Source organism: Stegodyphus dumicola, chromosome X1, assembly GCF_044657685.1.
Source record: "Stegodyphus dumicola isolate Sdum_Otavi_A_Nest chromosome X1, ASM4465768v1".
NCBI classification, from domain to species: Eukaryota; Metazoa; Arthropoda; class Arachnida; order Araneae; family Eresidae; genus Stegodyphus; species Stegodyphus dumicola.
Genome location: NC_140780.1, coordinates 783826 through 791747, shown reverse-complemented (window position 1 = coordinate 791747; position 7922 = coordinate 783826). Strand labels below are relative to the sequence as shown.

Sequence of the window (7922 nt, the reverse complement as noted above, 5' to 3'; positions counted from 1 at the left end):
GCCGGTTTTCGCATGAAAAAAATCCAAAAACAAAAAATTTAGATAGCAAAAACGTAGTTTCTAACCGGAAATATTTTATTTGATCCATGTACACAGCGATATGTTTTAAGTTTAAAAAAAAAAATCTACGTATTGCACAATCTAGCCAGCAAAGGAATCTACAAACTACGCACACCTTGCTTTAATAAATTAACATAACAACAATAAATTTCAAAGAATACCATGTACGCAGCATTCTGTTTAAACTTCAAAAAACATCTACGAATTGCACAATCTAGGCTTTACGCACAAATCAACAAAATAAACTAAAATAAATTACAAATAATTCAAAAAGCAACAGAAATTCATAGTAAGAAAAACAATGAACAATAATTCTACAAAATAAATTTAAAAAAAAAATGCACTTACCATATTCAGTGTTTTTTCGGACAGCAGTAGCTTTAACATGCCGCCACATGCTCTCTATGTTATTTATATGACAGCCAGACTCGCTATCCACAAAATTCATGCTATGGTTCACAAATAAATGTTCAAAACCTTCTTTTCCTAAATCCTTGTAAGATTTCCAACCATCCAAAAAAATAATTTACAAGGCTCAATCCACTCTTTAGTACACTGCATCAGCGTTACCTTACTTCTGTCATGCACAGCCACTAAAAATAATCTCCCAGACCCTCTTGCAACCATGTCTCTCATTGCAACATAGGCCGTTTCAAAACACGCACGACACGAACCAACAAGCAATTAAACCACTCCAGGAAAAGAGTTTTCAACTTCAAAAGGGTTTGTCGCAATGGTGACAGAAACCAGTGCCGAACACATATCACCACATTTGTTGATCTTAGGGTGCATATAAGAATAGAGCCGAAAGTTTCATTGAATTACGTAAGTATCATTTTGTTCTGTGACTTTTTGCTTTCCTTCTGGCTGCTGAGAAATTCCTTTCATAAAAATGTTATTAGGTTCTTCATAAAGAAGTTACTGAGGCCCTGTTTGACAATCTCTCGGAGACTTTCAAAGAGACCTGAAGAGATGAAAATGTGAGGGGGGTCAAGGTCTGGTGAATATTAGGGATGACACAAAACATCTCAGCCATGCTGAATAGGTCTTTGCCTGATACTTTTTAAAGTGTAGGTCCGAGCATTGTCATGGTGAAAGATAACACCTCAACTATTGGTCAGTTCTGAGCACTTAGCTTCAGTTTCTGCTTTTAGAACTATCATTTGAAAAAGTATATTGTCTGACTTGGTAGCAGTAATTTATGTTACACAATTTCTTTGTTGTCCTACCGTACACAAAGCATTACTTTTTTGGGATGCCATCCCCTACAAAGGAGGTTCATTTAGTGTATCCTGTAATCTTTTTTTTGTAACATTATTGCATAGCATCCACTTCATGTCTCCAGTAATGAGCCATTTAAAAAAATGAGCTTCTTTATTTCTTTTTGATAAGAAGTCACATGTGGAAACTGAAGCAAGCATATTCTGCTCTGTTAAAAGTATGGGGTACCCATACATCATAGCAACTTACCTACCTAGTCGCCTTCTAATGACATACAGTGCATTTGAAATATTTAGTTTGCCTGATACTTCTTGCTCTGTTTAATGTGGATTTTCAATGATAACTTTTAATAGAACCTTGTTTATGGAGGATGGCCATCCAGTGTGGGCATAATCTCTTGATCTGTTTAATGTGGATTTTCAATGATAACTTTTAATAGAACCTTGTTTATGGAGGATGGCCATCCAGTGTGGGCATAAACTTCAAGGCTGAAATTTCTAGCTTAAACTTCTCGAACCACATTTGAATTATGTCATGAGAAACAGTATTTTGTCTACATACAGCATAAATTTTATGAACTGTGTGACTACCATTTTGAACATTTTGCATATTAGCAGAACCACCTTTGTGCAATGTGATTTTTTACAGATGAAAAAGTAAAAAGGTTTTGTTGGACCATGTGTGTCCAGATCACAAAAATCACCAACCTTTTATGACTTTTTGTTAAAGAAAGGTTGCCAAATAATAATTCTTGTCTTATATGTGTTCTCAGGTTAGATCGTAATGAGTATGGCAGGATCAAGCTGTTGCGTTGCCGGCTTCCATTCGCAAAAATATTCTGGGTTGCCAACTTTATTTTTGTACAAGGTCAAGTAAAAACAAACCACATAAAAAATCTAGATATTTTTTACTTCTGACTCTTTTTGTTTTCTGTTTATTTGTTCGTTCAGTTAAGCCAAATGTCTTGGTTCAATTAATTATGATGCTTTTACAATATTTCACACTGCACACTTTGCAGTAAGTCATTGCCATTGATCAAGTCTTGAGGGTATCTCTAATCGGACTTTTTTTATTTAACAGTTTGAAGCCTGAATCAAATAAATATTTATAATGTTGTTATGAAAATGTTTTTATCAACTTTTGTAATAAGCAATATTTTAAATTATTAAAATATTTTACAATTCATGACATGATCAGGTACAATGTGCATGGAAAAAAGCCAGAGCCCCAAAACATACTCAGTTTTGTAGATAATAATAAAATATTTTGTTATATGAAATTGCTAACAAAAATGTGATATAGTATTAAAAAGTCACAGAAAACTTACTTGTCAAATAGCAACGTAATAGGTTACAGGGAGCCTATTGGGGGATTTCATCTGTTAACTGGAAATGAAGAAATATATTCACTGATTGACCTTATGACTGTAAGTGGCACTAGAAGATGGGCAGCTAGTTGGCTGGAGAGAAGGAGGCAGAGCAAACAAAAGTGCTCGATGTGTGCCTAGCAGATCAAATGCGCCTGGCGGAGTTTTTAATTAATAGGGAGAAAATCATTTTAACAGCGCACATGCTTTGAGTATTATATTTCCCATTTCCAAACCTCTGTAAAAGAAAAATTTGCTGGGGGTTTCGACATCTATATTTTGGACTTCGTACAGTAATTATGACTTTTTATGTTTAGAAGAGTCACCAGTATAGGTCACTGGTCATTAAATTAATTCAGTCTTACTCTACCAAAGCTAAATTCTGGAACAACTGTTTTACAGAATCTGGAAGATGTATTCATTTATGACATGGTCATTAGGGATTTATTGTGCCTGCTGCTCTCTCAAGGTCACCATTTGGATCTCTCATGAAATCCAAGGGAGCAATTAACTATCCAGAATTTTTTTTTTTTTTTTTTTTTCCTAAAAACCACCTATGAACATGAAGCACAATGCTAACTTCACCTAGAAAAGTGCTTGTTTTTTTTTTTTTTCTTCTTCTAAAAACCACCTATGAACATGAAGCACAATGCCAAGAAAAGTGCTTCACCAAGAAAAGTGCTTTACGAGTGCTAGTTTGAATAGTAGGTTTCTATCTGCAGTTTTTTATGATGATGGGAGAGAAGTTCAACTGTATGTTTTATGTTTGTTAACCTCATGGAAGGAAGAAAGAAAAGATCACTAGGCCTTATTGGGAAAATTTAAGTGAAGATTACTTGAAAAGTTGCATTCAGTGAAATATTGAGAAATTGCATTGTGTGCTCTGATAGTGATTTAACATTTAATTTTTCCTTCTTCATGCTATATACATCTCTATGGCAAATATTCTTTGTCAATTATAATAATAATAATCTTTGTCAATAATCTTTGTCATCTTTAGAATTAAAAAAAAATTGTTGGTGAAATAACTAATTTGTTCCTCTAATTTTTAATTAAGTACTGGTTCATAGTCCTGCTGTTGACATAAAGATGGGATAATGGTTAGAGATGGTGACTGCTGTCCCAGAGAGCCCAGGTTCAATTCTCAGAGAAGGCATGTGTGTTTGTAAGTGTTTTGTTGGCAAGGGGGCACTAAAAATATGCAGCTAGCTGATACCTTTTTGAGAGTTTAATGGTAGGAGAAGAGGGGTTAGCGACCTTTGGAATTCCATCAGCAGTTAGGCTTTGTGATTTGTGATATCTAATATGCCTACTTGAATATTTGCCTTGTTTTAACCTGTCGACCTCTGAATCCAGTTACTGTAATGATTAGTGACACATATTGATGGGTCTGGCTTTAAATCCTGGAGAAAGCATGGATGTATGCAAGCATATAGTGTCTGCAGCAAATGACTGAAAATATACAGCAAACCTGAAGTCCTTTCAAGAGATTGGTGATAGAGGGAGAAGGGTGCGAGTCTCTTGTACCACCACACCTCTCAAAATTGGGACAGAAAGCCAGGTTGGAGGTATACTTGCGAGAATGTACAGGTTCCAGTAATCATATAGTATGTAATCTACTGCTTTTAGTTAGTTATTTATTTCTTAGACTAAAACACTCTTTTTAAATTTGAGCATGTAATAAAATAAAGGTGAGAAGACGGCAAAAAAATCACCCTCTAAAAATAAATAGCTAAGTAATTAGATCACATATTACCTGATTACCCAGGTGCTGGCCTTTCTTCAACCTGGCTCTGTTGATACAAAGATATTTATGATGTAAAAATTTCACAAAATATGAATATTTAGTCTGTCCTGTTTAAAAACCAAAGTCTAGATGGTAACTAAACAAGATGGTTCCAAATTGAAATAGATACTATTTCTCCACTGGGAACCATTTTCTACATTTAGTTAGTAGGTAACTTGTATATTCATGAGTTTTTGGACATGGAATCGAATACCATTTAATGAAAGGCATAATAATCAGGGTTTTTTTTTTTTTTTTTTTTTTTTTTTTTTTTTTTTTTTTTTTTTTTTTGTGCAGCAATAGAGTTATCAATTTAAAGTAATGTGACATAAGTAAAATAACTGCTTTTTATGATCTTCATACATTTTAATTATTTGGGACACATGCATTATATTTGTTATGATTTCAGTTTTTCTAAGTATGTCTTTGTCTTTACATATGTTAGAATTTACAGAAATCTATATTTTGACATTTACATTTTCAATAGGCTTTATCATGGCAGATGTTGATGATTGGGGTCTTTCTTCTGATATACAAGAGAAAGGAATTTTAAAATTAGTTGACAATTTAAATTTGGAATATCCTATTCCACCAGTGCCACCTACAATACCTCCTCCAAAGATTCGTGATGAAGCATCAAAAGAGTATGATGAAAAAGATGATGAACCTGAATTAAATCCTGCTGAGATATCTGTGATGAAAAAACTTGTATGATCTCATTTAATTGAAGTTTCTCATGATATAGATATCCAGAGAAATCCTAATTCATCTTTTTATTCTGTGAAATCTTTTGAAGAATTGAATCTGCGACCTGAACTTCTAAAATGTGTGTATGGTATGGGATTTAATTCACCCTCAAAAATACAAGAGACTGCTCTTCCTACTCTTATTGCAGATCCTCCACAAAATATGATTGCTCAGACTCAGAGTGGTATGCTTAAAACTGCTGCTTTTCTTTTGGCAAGTTTGAGCAGAGTGGACACAAATTAGAAATATCCTCACGTGCTTATTTTGTCCCCAACATATGAGTTAGCCATGCAGCAGGAAAAGTGGGAAAACAAATGGCAAAATTTTGTCCTAACATTGAATTTTGTTTTGCTGTTAAAGGCGAGGTTTTGCAAAGAGGAGAAAATATTACTGCTCAGTTTATGATTGGAACTCCTGGTAAAGTTTATGATTGGGGCAATGTGCTATAAGTTTTTTGATCTCAGGAAAATAAAAGTATTTGTTTTAGATGAAGCAGATGTTATGATATCGACTCAAGGATATCAAGACCAGTCTATTCGCATCCGTAAGCAGCTACCAAAAGATTGTCAGATGATGCTGTTCTCAGCTACTTATTCTGAAGAAATCATGCAATTTGCAGAATTGATTGTTTCTGATCCTATTATAATTAAACTGAAAAGGGAAGAAGGCAGTTTGGATAATATATATCAGTATTACATAGTGTGCAGAGATAAAGAAGAGAAATTTCAAGCTTTGTGTAACATATATGGTACTGTGTCAATAGGACAGGCTATTATATTTTGCCATAAGAGGAAGACTGCATCTTGGTTAGTTGAATAGCCATTCTCAATAGATTTACAGAAGGAAAAGAAAAAGTAAGTAACAATTCTTGGTAAGATGCTCTATAATTATAAAAGTAAAATTTATTTATGAAAGCAGTTTTTGCTTTTCAAAGATTAAAAATATTAATTTACCTTTAATCAAACATGGTATTAAGATTCGCATCATTCAAATGAGTAATTTTCTAAATTTTTGAAATTTCTGAATTTAAAGAAAAAGAGAAATGAATTATTTATATATATGTTCTTTAATTATTCTGTGTATGATTAGTAATTTCTTGGATTTTTGTCATTATATTTCCCATTAAAAATATTTGCAAGTTATTGTGATAGAAATTTTTTAAAGTTAATTTTAATCACAAAATATAAATGGACCAAAAATATATGATAACTTGATATTTATGTATATTGTAATTTATGTAGTTAAGACCACCCAGTAATGTCCAAAGTAAATGCCTCTGGCAGCATGAATGGCAGATGCTGTGGAAGTGACTCAGATATTGAATGTCTTGTGTCTGGAATGATGTATTCTCCAGGTATCTTTGGTAGTGTGAAAATTGCTCACATTTTGTGCAACATGACATTTGGTGTGTTTTTTAGAGAATCCGGTTATTGAACTTGTAGTAATCTCAAAAGTTTTCACACTTAATGTGAGGACTTACCTGGAAGTAGTGTTCTTGCAGTGACACTATTTGAAAGCAATTCTGATTGTATGACAGTATTCAAGGCCAGAGCCAATGCAGCTATACCAGTAGCATTTTAGGAGACATGGGATGGCAAAAATCATATCTTCGATTGTGGCTGTGTTATCTTGTAGAAAGATTACATAGATAATTGTCAGCTTGCATGAATGTACTTGATTGTCAAGGATGGACACCAAATAAAAGTGCCATTTAGAGCTACTGTTAACGAAGAAGACAGAAAATATATAAATCAAATATATTCAAAACAGTTTGTTCAGTTGTGGACTGCCTCTACCCAAGGCTGGGTGCATTATGAATAAAGACAAAAAATTCTTAATAAGCCATTCTTTATTTTCATCACAACATTCTCACTCTTCCGAGATCAGCTTTCATTCTGTCTACGAGCAAAACATTCGGAAAACTCAGCGCGCAAGCTGACGTCACAAACAGCAGCGCCTCGCGCCAGTTATTGCTTCAGTTCATTTCACAACATACTCCCTCCCCCTTTGAGACTCAGGTTGAGTCTCAAGCTCATAACAAACATTATTTAAAAGATCAAGTTTTTTTTTGGAGCTTTCACAAGTCATCCAGAGGAGGAATATTGTTGCATCACCATTTTATCAGGTGCAATTCCCCTTTTTAACATACATCCAGCACTAGAATTAGATTCCTCTGCACCCAATTTCTTATCAGGAATTATGTTTCTATCATTGGCCTGTATCTCCAGAGGAAAGATGCATTGTATTGATCGTACAACTGTTCCATGCCGGGTCTTAAGTTTAACCGTACAAATCTTTCCATCACGACCAGGGATCAATTCTGTAATTCGGGCAAAGACCAAAATAAACATTTTCTGTTATCATCCTCCATCAGTACTATTTCTCCTACTACAGGTTCCCGAGATCATTTTTCATTATGCTTTTGAACCAGTTGACTAAGGTATTCTTTTCTAAATCGTTGTCTCAGATCATTTAACAATTTAGTTCTATACTTTAATCTCTTATTAAGACTTGACGAATTTAATTCATCAAGATCTTCAACATTGGAATTTCTGTTCTCGATAAGAAACATGGCGGGTTTCAGAGGGACTAATTCCTGCAGACCACACCTCTCAAAATTGGGACAGAAAGCCAGGTTGGAAGTATACTTGCGAGAATGTACAGGTTCCGGTAATCATATAGTATGTCATCTACTGCTTTTAGTTAGTTAGTTATTTCTTAGACTAAAACACTCTTTTTAAA

At 33.9% G+C, this 7922-nt stretch overlaps 1 pseudogene; it reads left to right on the top strand.

Moving 5' to 3' along the window:
- The first annotated feature begins 5270 nt into the window (after positions 1-5270).
- Positions 5271-7491, top strand: LOC146993033 (ATP-dependent RNA helicase DDX19A-like; annotated as a pseudogene).
- The last annotated feature ends 431 nt before the right edge of the window (positions 7492-7922 follow it).